Here is a 15,364-nt window from a genome sequence, read left to right on the forward strand (position 1 = left end):
TCATCCAAGCTGAAAGACTTTATCAACTGATATATATCAGGTAATCCGATTTATTTTTATTTTTTTTTGTATTTATTTTTTTTTCTTTATTTTGTAGTGCAGTTTTTTCTATTCCATTATATTTTTTGTATTTTTTTAAGCAGTCTTTTCCATTAACTCATTTTTTTTAGTTTTGTTAAAAAACATCTTTAAAGGCTGGAGACTTCCTAGGATGTCAATTCTCCAGGCTTTCCTTGAGACCCCTCTAAAAAATCAGGCAGAAAGTCAAAAATTTTAATTTTTTTAATATAGAATTTTATTTTTCTGTTTTCCTTGTTCAAAATATTTTTTCTTTAGTGGTAATTTTCTACAAAAATATTAAAGATGTAGAATCTTTTAGGCAACCATAGTTTGAAAAAAATATAGTTCACTTCCAAGTAATTTGATCTATAATTTCTATTCCTATTATTGCAGGTAGTCGAACATTAAAGAACAAAGACTACAAGTGCCTGTAAAAACCAAATTCTTTATGTCTAACTGCCTGGAAGAAAAAAATATTTTTCTAGACTACAATCTAAAAAATTCCCTGTTAATTTTTCCTAATTTTTCAGGCATTCTTTTCCACTAACTCATTTTTTTTTGGTTTTATAATGAAACATCGATTTCTACTTCTCCAGTATTTGCCATATTTCATCCGCCTAAAACCATTTATTTCTCCAGATAACCGGATTTTAAAAAATCGATTTAAAAAATGGTCTTCCAGGCAATTTAATCATTAATTTCGTATTATTCCAGGCAGTTGAAGGCTAAAGAAAAAAAAACTACAAGTGACTGTAAGAACTGAATTCTTCACCTTCAACTGCCTGTAAGAAAAAAGTGTTCTCCTTATTTTGCAACCACCAGTTTTTCAATTAGATGATAATTTTTATTTTTTGACAAATGTTCAAAAAAAAAAAATCCGAAAAAACACGTAAACGTTTAAAAGGCTCCAATATTTGAACCAACCTATTAAATTCACTGAATGTTCTTAATTCAACAACTAGGCAGCATATACAGATATGTAGATTTTCTAAATTAATTAGTTGAGTTAGTATTTAAGCAATGTATAAATTTAATGCATAACTTTAAATTAATAAGTAAATGTTTATCACTTCCATATCAATTATGCATTAATCACATGGGAATTTTCTGAGCTTAAGAGCTATTTATCTATATAAATATCTATATAAATATTATCTTTTTAATATATAATTTTACGATGGCATTTCCCCATTAATATGAAATTATATTACTACATTTTATCAATAAAAATTCATATTATTCAAAGCTACTTAAAATTATACCAATTAAATAATTAATTTTAAATTAATAGGTAAATATTTATCACCTCCATATCAATTATGCACTACTAATATACCTTTTATAAAATTGTCAAAAAACATACATATTAAAATTAAAAGACCTTTATTGCATATAATAAATTTATCTTTCAATACTTTGAGGAAAATAAAAAAAAATAGGACATAGAAAAGATAGAAATAATTATAGACATATATCGAAATAAACAATTTTCGAAAAATCCCTTAAGAAAACATTAGTTAGTTTTTGAAAAACTCACAATTTACTTTATGAGAAACAATATGGCTTCAGAGGTCAAAAAAGTATATAGGATTCAATTTTTGAACTAGTAAATAACACACATTTAAATTGTCAAATTAAATTTAAAAAATTGGCAGTTTTTGTTGAATTATCTAAAGCCTTTGACACCGTCAAATACTAAATGAAAATGGAGTTTAAAACGAACCTCTTAATTTAATAAAAACTCCAAAAAATAAAAATCAAGCTGAAGAAATACTTAATACAAAAATTTTGTTCATTTTATACGGATCGCTGGTAATATTTATAATTGTTAATCAATCTATTTCATGTTTTTTTACATGCATTTTTTAAGATTGAAAGGGTATTAAACGTACAAGCATTAAAAGAGCCTTTTGAGACCTAGGCAGTGTCCTTCCTTTAAGTTTTGAAATCGTGACTATAATTTAAACTGACTGAATTTAAATTAGGTTAGGTATGTAAACAAGTTAGTTTATAAGAATTATATAGTTCATGAATTTCTTTAAAATATTCCTTTTTTATCTGAACAATTTCATAAACAAATAAAAAAAGAAATAAAGTAGAAATTTTATGAACCTATTTTTTGTATAATTTCATATTAATAGGAAAATGTCCATCGTGTCCATTATACATTTTTACATTATATTATTAAAAGCTTTATTTTTATTTTTTTATCACCACTTATTTTGAATTTTGAACACTCAAAATTGTACATTTTAATTCTATCTGGATCCGTGATAATGTCTCATATTATTAATCAAGAAAGGGAAGAAGAGAAGTATTTGGAGAAAACATTGGGAATAATTAATTCTATTAATATATTCTATATTGGCCTTCTCAGATTTATCGTATGATACCATATATTTACGATTAGTATAAATACACGTAGATATACGACCATATCTACATCAGCGACTATGGTAATTGCTATGCCAATAGAAATTAAAATTATTAGTGGATTAACAACTTTCTATGGAGCACACATTTCTTTTCATCTATCAACTTGTGATATATGATCTCCTTTAGGATTCATTTTTCCTTGTACAATAAGTGAACTAACTGGAGTAGATCTTGCAAATTCTTCAAATGATATAATTTCATCAATATAATTTCCTCAATTGAAAGATTAATTTCTTTAATTAGTATTTTATACTTTATTCTTAAAACCTGAGAGGGGAACGAATACATCTATTTTATTATAGTTAGGCCTATCCATTTATCATCCTCTCCTTTAATAGAGCAACTATTTTAGAGGGTAAAACTTTTATCAATGATTATTAATAAATAAATACATCAATGTATACTATATAAACTAATAATTCCAACTATTATTCTTATTTTTATTGCACTACCATCTCAAATCCAATAATGACTATTAAATATAATTCCAACAAATGAATTGAAAAAAATCAATTTCCGCCTATTAGATGTAAACAATCGTCTAACCGTTTATGTTTGAGACGAATTATTAATCAATTTTCATCAAAAAATTACCACTCTCATTTATTGATAATAACCTCATTATAACTCACTTATTCCATATACCGATTAGATACATTGTCGAACCTATAGAATAGCGACGCACACATTACGACAATACCATAATTAATGAGTTCCATTTTGCATTTGGCGCCCTCTGGTTTATAATCCTAATTGTTTTTGCCAGGGGGGGACACATATAGCGAAGCCCTTAAAATATTTAAGGCTGACGTTGAATGTGTCTTTTGCGGTAACGCTTTCAGTTGGGATTACATTAATTATTAATAATGGAGGCTGTGCGTGATTTTGACGTTAAGTTTATAAATTAGCAAATGATGATGGGGTTATGTATAAAAGCCGAATTGTGCCCTTAGTAGTTTAACTCTTGTGATGTTGTACTGAAATAATGAAGGTTAATTTTTTTTATCGGTTCCTTCAAAGTGAACCCCATTAACTCTTAACAACTTTTCTCGTCAAAAGTCTGATATACTTACATGAGAATATCCGTTTACCTAGCAAGACCCCCCCGAGCTGTCATTTCCAGCTTTTAGTTAATCCATAAACTCTAACTGGGTCATTGTAAATTAGCGCGGCACCCCTATACACAATATCAGGTGACGTTTAGTTTAGGCTTCACCTCCACAGATTCATTTTGCCGCATAATGAAGTCTAAATTATTCATTAAAATTTTGATTCGTTCTTCTTTGGGGGGGATTAAAAAGTAACGTAAAAATAACGTTTTAATTGGCCAATAAGTGTGATCTTTGAAGGTTGCAAATTAAGATACAAAACGTGATGGAACGTCCCTAAGGAAAACGTTAACGAGGGTTAACAAAAACAACTAAATTTCATTTTAAAACCTGCCGAGGTTCAAGCGGCTCGTGAATATTTAATCGGATTAAATTAACATTGCCCGGGTAAGTCGCTTTTCGCCCAGTTACTGGAAAATGCCCCTCTTCAGTTTTTATTATCAGCTGTCTATCTCGTTTTACGCTTTTTATAAGGTTTGGAGAATATTGTCCGGGTTTATGTCGGTCGACTGCCGTTTTCTATGAGTTTTACCGTGAGAACTTTTAGTTTTAATTTTATGCTTTTATAGCAGGAAACTTGATTTAAATTCTGCATTTTTCTCTTAGTTTAAAGGTTTTTAGTTGTAAAAGGTTGGTTCAAATATAGGGGGCCTTTTTAATGTTTACGTGGTTTTAAGAATTTATTTTTATTTCTAAAAATATATAAAATTGGCATTAAATCTATGCATTTTATAATAACTTTAATTATTTTGTTGTGCCAAATAATCGGTTTAGAATATACAATGACACATGTACTCTTACTGATAAAAATATTGTATTGTGTATAAAAATTATTGTTAGTATTATATGTATTTTTATTTTTACTGATTTTTGGGGAAATTTTTGCTTTTGTATGTAGCTATTCATGCTAAATAAAGATGAATAATATATCATATTAGTATACTGTTAAGATTTTCTTAAAAAATTCTCAAATTTGGGGGCAGTATTTTTTTTAAATAAAATCTTAAAACATTAATCATCATTAAGTTTTTTTTTGGAATTTTAAATTTTACAGTTTTTAAACATTTAATTATTTAAATAAAGAAATTTTACACTTATCACTTTTTATTAAAAAAATTATTTAATACTAAAACTTTAAAAGTCTTAAAGTGAATTGCGCTTCCATAAAAAAAATTAAACTTTTTTTAACAAATTTTAGTTTACAACTAATTTTGATAATTAGGGGAGCATGTTTTGGAATTTTCAAACTTATTAGTGGCTTAATACTCGAATCGATAAAAACTTACAATTTTATCATAAGTATTCCACAATAATTGTATTTAAAGTTATTTAATATATTATTATATATGGAAATGTCCAACACGTCCAATTAAATTATGCATATTCCATCCTATGTCAGAAATTTCATTTATTTCTTTCTTTCCCTTGATATGTCTAAAAATTAAATAATAAGAACAATTCATTCAAACTTTTTTTTGCCTGATTGGTTTTGTTTCGGGATACACTGTTAAACGTAGACATCAGTGCAATTGCTATGCTTGGTAACGTAATATTTTATGTCCATTTCGGTGATAGTTTCATTAATTTTTGATAAGAACCCTTCTATTTTGTTGGACAGACCTGGAACCTAATTATGTTTCATGATCTTCTCAACTTCCAATTTTAAGGTTTTTTTTCCTAAAGGATCGACGTTCTTGTCTTCCTTGATCTAGTTCGAAGCTTCGCCTCTTTGATAGGGATTCTATTTCAGAGTTGTGAATATGTTGCTTACGAGATTTTTTGCCTTTTGCAAGCAACCAGAAATCACCACCGCCAGGCTCGAAACCTGGAGTATCATCGTGCGGATTTTCAGAAGATTGAAATGAAGACAGTCTGGGTACTGGGACCATACTCGAGCTACCGCTATCTTCACGTTGTTCAATGACTGATAACATTGATGACAGTGACACTTCAGTTTGTTTTTGTTTATTTTGTTTTCCCGCCAATTTACTAGGATCGTGGGGCCCTGCTTGCGACTGAGGTAGGTCCTGTTCAGAGTTTTTTACTTCCTTAGGGCGCACTTCCTGTTCGAGGGTCTGTATTTTTTGGATCAGCAAACAATTATTCTGCTGCAAAATAATGTTTTTGCTTGACGATTCATCAAGCAGTTTTTTAAGGTAAACAATTTCTATATTGAGTTTTTCCTCCGTAATTTTTAAGTTTTCTTTTAATATTTCAATTTTCTGCTCACCTTGTTGGACCAGAGCTTCGAGATTACTTATTTTAAGTTCCAGACTTGCCGATTCTTTTGTGGGTTTTGAGGTTAGGTCTTGCACACAACAAATCATTCTTGAATCATCAAGAAGTGTTAATTTGGGAAAATCTCTTGATAGGCAGGATTTGTGATAGGTTTTACCACAAACTATACATATCGTGTAGGCACAAACTCGCGTTTTACAGCACTCAAACGTATTTTTAGCCGGAGCATTATTTGTTGTTTCTTCGTTTGGCGGCGCCATCTTTATAATCCCGATAATATCCCTGTAATTAGTAATGAACTCGTAAAGAATTTTGAATTAAATAAAAAACTGATAATATTTTTTTGTAATAATTTTGTTTTTGTTGAGTCCTACGTCATTGAATAATTGAAAGAAATAGTTTTAGGAAATTATTTAGTTTGTATTAGGTCCAATTTTATTTCCAAAAAACTCAAATCCGTTATTTCTTTTTTTCTATTTCATGTTGTTCTTTCTTTGTTGTCAATTGCTTTAAAACTTTGCGACACGTTCAAGTTTTTCTCAAGAATCCTTTAATTTGTTGTTAAACTCTCAAAAATTGAAAACGTTTCTAGAATACCAGGTTATTAAATTTATTTAAAATTTGTCAAGGATTAACAGTTTCTTTGAATAACTTAAATATTTTAATTTATTGAATAATGGTAAAATTGTGAAGTTGTAATTTTTTTGTAAGACACTGATAAATTTTAGACAATTAAATAATAATAAAATGTTGGTAAACTTTTTAAACTTAGAGTTTTATAAGTCTTATAAATTTCTTATTTATTTAAAGATTTTATAATTTTGATATTATTAATACAATTTTATAGTTTTCATATTTTAATAAAAATGCAATAATTTATTACTAAAACTCTAACTGTAACAGTTATCTATTTTTTTTTAACTAATTAAAATAATTAAAAAGGGGCATCTTGGAATAATCAGAAAAATAATAATTAGTTATAGATTCTAAGCACAAGAATCTTTGAAGTATCGATAAAACCTTGATGATTTCTTTATTGGTATTATTAAACAATTGTATTTAAAATGTTATTCATGAAATATCTATCTTGTTTTTATTAAAATATGCTATTATTGTAATTAAAATATGCTATTTTTTACTTTTATGCTGTTTTAAACTACTTCAAATTTTTTTGTTTTAAACTACAAAAGTTGGGTCCAATTGTATTTCCTAAAAACCGAAATTTATTTTTTCTTTCATTAATTTTTTTCTTTTTTTTAAATTGCTTCAATAATCCGGGATGACTGAAAGCCTTTCTCACGTACACTGGAATAGGAAAAACACGTAGTTACAAGACAGGAAAAAACTATTTTCTTCCAGATAGTTGAACTATCCAGAATCCTTTCAAGCAGTTGGAGATAAAGAATTTGGTTCTTACAGGCATTTGTAGTCTTTTTTCTTTAGTCTTCTAGGAAATTATTAATCAAATTGCTTCAAGGTGGATCTTTTTTTCGAAATGTAGCTGCAAGTGCAGAAAGAACTCGATTTTTTTTTTGGAAAAAATCATATTTTTTCATATTTAGACAAATAAAATTAATATTAGAAGGAAATCTCTAGTTTCTAAGATGTTCTTTTACAAAAACAAAGACAAGAATTTGAACAAGAATAAAATGAACTTTTTTTTTTAAATTGGCTCAATGGAAAAGTGTGCCTGCAAAAATAGAAAAAAACTAACAGGGAATAATAATTCGAATCAAATTTCGGTAAAGTAAATGGTTTTATAACATTGTCGAATAAATCTCTAAATATTAAATATTATATGTATATATTTTTTATATTTAAATAATTAAATTTATTAAATAAAATATTTAAATTTATTAACATAAAAAAAGTATTTTTTAAATTTTAATGAATTTTGAAATCTATTTATGATGACTTAAGAGGTATTAAACCACTAAGCTCGTATTAAATAATCGATAAAAACTTATAATTTCTTCATATATATTACCCAATAATTGTATTTAATACGTTTATATAAAAATGTCCGTTGTGTCCAATTAAATTATGCATGACTATCAATTTATGTTGTTTAGAACTGCTTAAAATTGAATAAATATTTTTTTTGGTTTTAAATTGCAATATTTTGGCTCAAAGGCTTTTTTATTTTACTTATTTCTCTTTTTTAAATTGCTTAAATAATCTGTGATGACTGAACATCAATAATTTCTGAAGTCTCTTTGAGTGACTTTAAAAAATATAATTTATTGGAAAATGGCAAAAAATAGGAGGAATTTTTCTTTGAAAACTATTGAGATATTTTTAATAATGAAAAAATAATTACATTTTGAAGTTTGGTAATTGGTTTAATAAATTTTTAAATTTTTAGAAATTTCTTATTTTTTTAAAGAATTTCTCCTTTTATTATTTAAATAACAAAATTTTATAATTTTCAGATTAAAATAAAAGAATAAAATGAAAAAATGTTATATTAATAGTTTTTAAGATTTTTTAAAATAAACTTTTTAATTAATTTTGATATTTATAACAAGACATTTTAAAATCATTGAATTTTTAAAAAACTGGAAATCTCTTTGAATTACTCTTAAAATTTTAATTTATTGAAAAATTGCAATATAAAGGAGAAAAATTTTTATGAAAAGCCATTGGAATATTTCTGAAAATTAACTAATAATAAAATTAAAATTAAATAAATATTTGGAATTTGATCATTATGAGAAATTTCCTAGTTATTTAAATTTTTATAATTTTAACATACAAATAATGTCTAATTCTTCAAAATTTAATATAACAAATAAATAATTAGTTAAAATTTTAAATTTTTTTACTAATTTCCATAATTACAGAGGAACATTTTAAAACCACAAAGTTTTTTTCGCCTTGCAGTCTTATCTATTTTGTTATTTGTATATTTTATATTCTTTTTTGATACCAGTTTTTTATATGTAGCTATAATGCTAAATAAACGATATTGCTAGTTAAATAATCATTAAGATATTATTTATTTAATATTTATTAAATAAACGATACTTAAGTGGCTTAATATTCGTATTTAAGTATCAAAATGGAGTACTCTATAATTGTTTTTATTATGAAAATATCCACCGTGTTCAATTAAATTATGCATAAATATAATATTATTATATTAAAAAAAATCTTCAAATTATACAACAATTGTGAATATGTAAAATGCCTTCTTGAAGACCTAAAATGGCAAAAAAGATGAGGTTTGTTTAATATAGGTGCTCAAATTTTATAGAATTTTATTTAGAATCTAAGTATATTATGCTATATAGGGTGTTCCATTTAAAATAACGAAGATTTGACTATATTTTTTATAAAAATATCGCGGTTAGTAATGTCAACAAGTAGATCTTGAAAATCTAGTATAAGAAAGTGAAAACCGTTTTTCTCTATATTAAATAGTGTTGATACTATGACCTGTCAAAAAAGGTAACCTTTAACTATTCATATATCCAAAACAAAAAATTAAGGCAGAATTGCAGGCAAAATTCTGACTATGATTAATTATTTGATACTCTATGTTCATTTGATTCCGTATATTCAATTAATTAATGCTGTTTCTGATAGGAAAGAGTCTTTTAATTTATCCAAAAAAAAAAGAGACATGCATGAAAAATTTACTTGATTTATTTGATTATAAATCTATAAATATATTAATTGCAGTGACTAAAAACGTCGTTCCCTGTAAAGTTTTATTCTCTTACATTTATGTATTGACTTTATAAAAATCAAAGACCAAAAAAACTTTGTCATTGCCACATTATACCGCAGCTCTTTTCTCACTTAATTATACATAAAATCCTCGAACAATTTATAATCGATTTAGACCAAATTCAATTTTTTCATCACTTACCTAATATTGAAATAATTTAACTAACTTAAAACATTAAAAAAAACATAAATAGGTCTAGTACTGGCCCCCTTATTTTATATTCTTTTAGAACGCGATTTTCTCTTAAAAGAAAATTTACTGGCTCTAACAAGATTGGCAAAAATCACGCCAAACTAATTATACCGAATTCCAATTTCCTACTTTTATGTAGAAAAAAAACCGATATCATACTCGTTTTCGAAAAACACTCACGAGATTCTTAATAATATTAAAATGCGGGTCATGAACTTTATTTCCTTATTCTCCTACGCGACTCGAAACATGTATTATATTACATGCAAAATGTTTTATTAAAAAATATATTTTATAGAAAATTCTGTAAGAATTATTTAATATTAAAGGAACTCGGGTTTAGTTTTATATATTATATTTAGGAAGATAATAATACATAACCTAATTGGACACGATGTGCATTTTATTTTTTATTTTTATTTATATGTAGAATTATTTAAAGTAGTAGTTGATAACACAAAATTCAATGTTAATAATGCATAAGTTAAATGTACATGATGTACATTACAAATAATCACATATTAAATACGATTTTTACTAGTACATATGTATATAAAACCGCAATGTTGCCAAGATTAATTACAATTCTACAATATATCGTACATTCCCGTATGGTTTACCAGTGGGGTAAACCGGTACTTTTGCATTAAATATTTTGGCGCAGTTTTGTGTCTGGTGGTCCCAGTTCGGACCCGTGTAAATTGCAAACCTGAATTATTACTGTTAGTTTTCATTTGTATTTGGCAATCAGGGAAAACATTGTCGTTTTGTGGATTCCCGCATAAATTATCGTGCTCGTTTTGACAGAACAATACGCGGAAAATTTAAAATCATCATTCCGGGTTCGTCGTTGCAATGCCATTTTTTATGCTCGCTTTATTGATATCGATATTCGACCAAAATCCCTCCTGGGAATATCGAAAATTTATCAAAATCCATGCGGCAGTTGATAATTAAATAAAATAATCTCGCTTAAAGAAAAAATGAGGGGGGATTCCGAGAGTCGCAATTAAATCAGAGAATAAGAGGGAATCGGCAAAAAGCGCGATGACGAAACTCGAAAATAAAGCCGAATAAAAAACAACATTAACCCAGTTTTTGGGGCGCCTTTTGTGTTCAGCACATCCAGGGGTAGACCGAGGGACTGGCAGCAAAAACATATTTAGTGTGCTCGTGGTCCATTTATTGTTTGTTTATGTTAATATTTTCGTAATTTGCTCGGTTTCGGTACGTAAATACGAATGTAGAAATTAAATCTGACAAAATGGTCGTCGTTTATTTTTGAGTAATTTTTTTATAGTTTATTTTAAGACAAATAACTGATATTTAGAAAAAGAAATTTTTTTTCTTGGACGGGATATTATTCTATATCATATCTTCCAGGCACTTTATGTATTGGGTTGGGTTGGGTGGTATGAATAGTATGACTTTACGTACGAAAAAGATACAACACGTACATGTATACGACACCAACAAATTAGAGCCATTTTAATACAGCAATACACGTTTTCCAATAACGTCACTGATTAAACTTAGTTTAGGTCAAGTAATAAAAGGCATAATTTTTGGGTCCCAGTGGGTTTAAAATAACAAAAAAGTTGATTTTTCCACTTTTCGTCGCCTCCACCATACTTCACGTCTCAATTACAATTTTAATGTTGTTTTTATGCAGTTTGACTTAGTTTATATTATTTGATTATAATGGTCAAAGATCCTATGATTTACCTTTCAGAAAATAGAAGAAAATGGAATATGATTCCGAAATCTAAAATGAGTTTAAAGATTTGCAGTTGAGCTATGAGACTGTACCACTTTATTTCCGAAATATATGCCTTTAATCAAATCGTACATTTATATAGCATACCTAGGGAAAATCGGCTAAATGACTGGTCAGTGCCGGTAATACAATCTTCTGCTTAAACATGACGCTAGCATAATGCTATAGAAGCAAAACGTACATGCAATAACTAGATTTACTTATAATTAGATTTACTTTAGGCACACTGATCATGAGCAAAACTCGTGGGTTAAAATTTCAAAAAATCGGTTTAAAATTGATCTTTGCATCTTGTTCTTACGTAGTTTGACTTAGCATATAGAAGCAAGATTATTTTATAACAATGGTCAAAGATTCCATGCTTCAACTACTAGAAAATAGAAAAAAATGGAATATGATCCTGCAGTCTAAAATGAGTTCAAATCATCATTAAATTACAAGTAGAGTGAATCCACCTCGCCGATCGAGATTACAGCAAACCCCCTTTTTAAACAAATTTTTAATTACCCTCAATTTACATTTAAATAAAGGATTTTTTCAAAGATTTGTTACAATACAATCCTGAGGCTATTATTATATCTTTCATAAATTAATAAGCTTCCTTTCCACCCATAAAAACAAAGAATACTCTGTTTGCAGACGACATCACAATAATTTGGTATCAACTAAACATGAAGATCAATTCAAACTTTTTTTTCTCGGCTAATGGTTATCTTGGAGGTTTGAAATTGTAAATTTGCATTTAACGGTTGAATATATTATATCATTAATTATAATAATATATTATAATATATTAAATCAATGTTTTTTTCTTAATTGAAATTTTGGCCGATGGCTTATTATTGTAAATTTATCAGAATTTTGTTAAATTATAATTGTTGTCAAACTTTAAAAGAATAAATAAATTTGAAATTTAAAATCCTTTTTTTAATACAATTAATTAATAATCTTCCTAAGAAAATTGATTAATTTACTTATTTATTTAATAAGTTCATAAACTAAATTATATAAGTATTTTAAATTTTAAATATATTTTTTTCCACTTTATATCCACCTACATATTTTGGTAAATTAAGGATTTCAGGGTCTTATTAATAACTGAATAAAATTATAATATTTTTGTTCAGTATTTAGACTTTTTCCAATTTATTAATTTAATTAAGTCTTAAATTTAAAACAAAAAATACAAACATTTTTTTTTCAATTAGGTACAACCTCAAACAAAATTATAAGATTTCATCGGTTCTTAAAGAGTTTATAGCAATTAATAAAGAAATTATTATTAACTTCAATTTTTTGTCTAGTTCATTATTAATTTAATAAAATTAAAATGAATACATCTTTATTTATTACTCGACGAAGCAGACCAACATAGCTCTTTGCTAAATCAAGCATAATAACTACAATTCATTTTTATATAAGTTAAAAAATATTTAAATAAATCCCTAAGTCTTACCACTACCAAATCCTAACTACGGAGATTTAAGTTTTAATTATAATGTGAATAAATTAAGTACTCATGCCATAATTTTTAAATTACAAGTTGACAGAAACAGTTTGCATCTCGCTATTGAATATTTTGTAAATAACATGTAAGAAAAAAGAGTGGTTTAATGGCAAGGTATATTTAGTGTGACAAATGTTAGTAGTAGTACTTGGAGTTCCTTGTCTCAAATTTTACATTATTTTGCATATGTCCAAATTGTGACTTATATAGCTTCTCATTCTAAGGAATAAAATATAAAATTAACACAAGAATTTTGTATTCTAGCTTTATACTGGATATCCACGAACAAGTGCAAGATTTTCATAATCAAGATATCTTATTTACATTGGGAATTTAAATACTGTTAATAAACCAAAAAATATTACAGCTGTTTTGGATTGACCTTATATTAAAAATGGTGTTCTTTCTTATGGGAGTTTTATTTTGGATGACAGAGAAATGCATATTTTACAGATTCAGGAACGTATTTATTTTTACTATTATTAGTTGCCATTGGATATAATCATAATTTTAAATTCGTTAAGTGAACAAAAATTAATTCGATCTTAACGGCCCGAAATTAATTAAATTACTTTTATTTCAAGTGTATTTTTTTTGTAATATTTATTTTATTATTCCAGGCAATTGGATCATATTATTTTTTAGTTTATTAGTTTAAGGAAGAAATAGATCAAAAGTCCTTTTTTATTTAAATCTTTATCCCATTATAATCTGCTTTATAAATAAATAGAGAATTTTTAAATTTGAAATACCATAAACTTGTTATTAGTTATTTTTTCGAGAATTGTTAATATTTTCAAAAAACGCAGATTTTTACCCTTTTTATTCAAAATTGAGATCGTTGTCGGTTTTTTATTATTTACTTTAGATTTTTGTGTAGTTGCAGAGTTTACTAATCTATAAAAATTAAATTACATATAGCAAATAACACAAATTATTCTTCTATTTATAGAAATTTTAAAATTGGTACATTCGACACTGGAAAAAGAAAAATCATTATATTGCATAATAGTAATAAAATCCAGTAAAGGCTTAGGTAGCTTAAATAAATGATTTTAATTTGCTTTTAGACGTCTTTTATTTCTTTAATGGACAATCCTCTGTCCCACTTCAATACATATATTTATAAGTGGTCCTGTTCCCAGGTTTCGTAGGTATGTAAACTGTTAAGATTAGTAAAGTAAAAAACATAATTTTTTGACCTAATCACAACAAAGTGTATATATAAAATTATTTTAAATTTGTATATGTTAAATATATAAGATGAAACAATCCAAGTCTTATTGAGGTATTTTTTATTTCTTTTCTGGAAGAACCTGTAAAAGTACCGTCCAACATTGGCATCAAAATTGACTGAGATGATGATGTAAGAATCAAAGTTGCACTTTTCCATTATTTTCCTTTAAAATTAATGTTTAGTTTTTTAAGAAGGAAGTAAAAGAAAAACAGGAAAAAATGCAGACAAGAAAATGAGAAAATAATTATTATAAGAAAAAATAAAGCAATATTAAGAAAAACAGCTTAAAACCGCAAAAATTTGTCGAGTACTTTTTTGAATAATTTTTAGTTTTTTTCGATAGCTAAAAGCATTTTGTCGCTTTTTTTTTGCTAAATCTAATTTAGATCTGGGTACTTTTTCTGTCCGCTTTTTGGGACCGCTTTTCTTTACTTCATTTATCAATAAATAAGATAATAAAATTGACAATATTATGGATTGCATTCTACTTCAAAATCACCTACATATATTAAATACTTGGTGCAAAAAAAATGACTGGCTCTTAAACGCAGCCAAGTGTCTCTTTTAGCTTAAAGAAAAACCTAATTTGTTACGATTATACTATTAGTATTATTAATAAACCCAGATCAACAGTTTTTAAAGACTTAAGAGTAATTTTTGACGGTTCTCGTTCTTTGCAATCACATATAATAGATATTGTCAAGAGTAGCTGCAAAGTAGCAAAACTGATCCTCCCACTATAACAACCATCATCCATTAATTAATCGGTCGAATATACAACATCAAATATGCATAGGTAGCCGACTAAAAAACATGGAAATTTTGCCTGAAAATCTCGAATCCTTTAAATATTAACATAAAGTTTTCAGGTTTAAATCGAGTAAATTTTTGACTCAGGCAGTTACAAGTATTGTATAATAATATTTTTTTTTGCTAAATTAGAAACAGCGGGACACTCTTTCCTGTCAGAAACTGCATTAATGGGTCGAATATATAGCATCGAATGAGCATAGGTAGTCGAATAAAAAAGTATAAACTTTACTTGTAAATCCTGAATTTGATAGATTTTAATGCA

General features: G+C 26.6%; 1 protein-coding gene across 1 annotated transcript in view; it reads right to left on the reverse strand.

The window, feature by feature from the left end:
- Positions 1–15,364, reverse strand: part of LOC126736299 (hemicentin-2-like) — a 224,876-nt gene that overhangs the window by 52,356 nt on the left and 157,156 nt on the right. The gene's annotated exons all lie outside the window — the stretch shown is intronic.

Source organism: Anthonomus grandis, chromosome 5 (genome assembly GCF_022605725.1).
Source record: "Anthonomus grandis grandis chromosome 5, icAntGran1.3, whole genome shotgun sequence".
NCBI classification, from domain to species: Eukaryota; Metazoa; Arthropoda; class Insecta; order Coleoptera; family Curculionidae; genus Anthonomus; species Anthonomus grandis.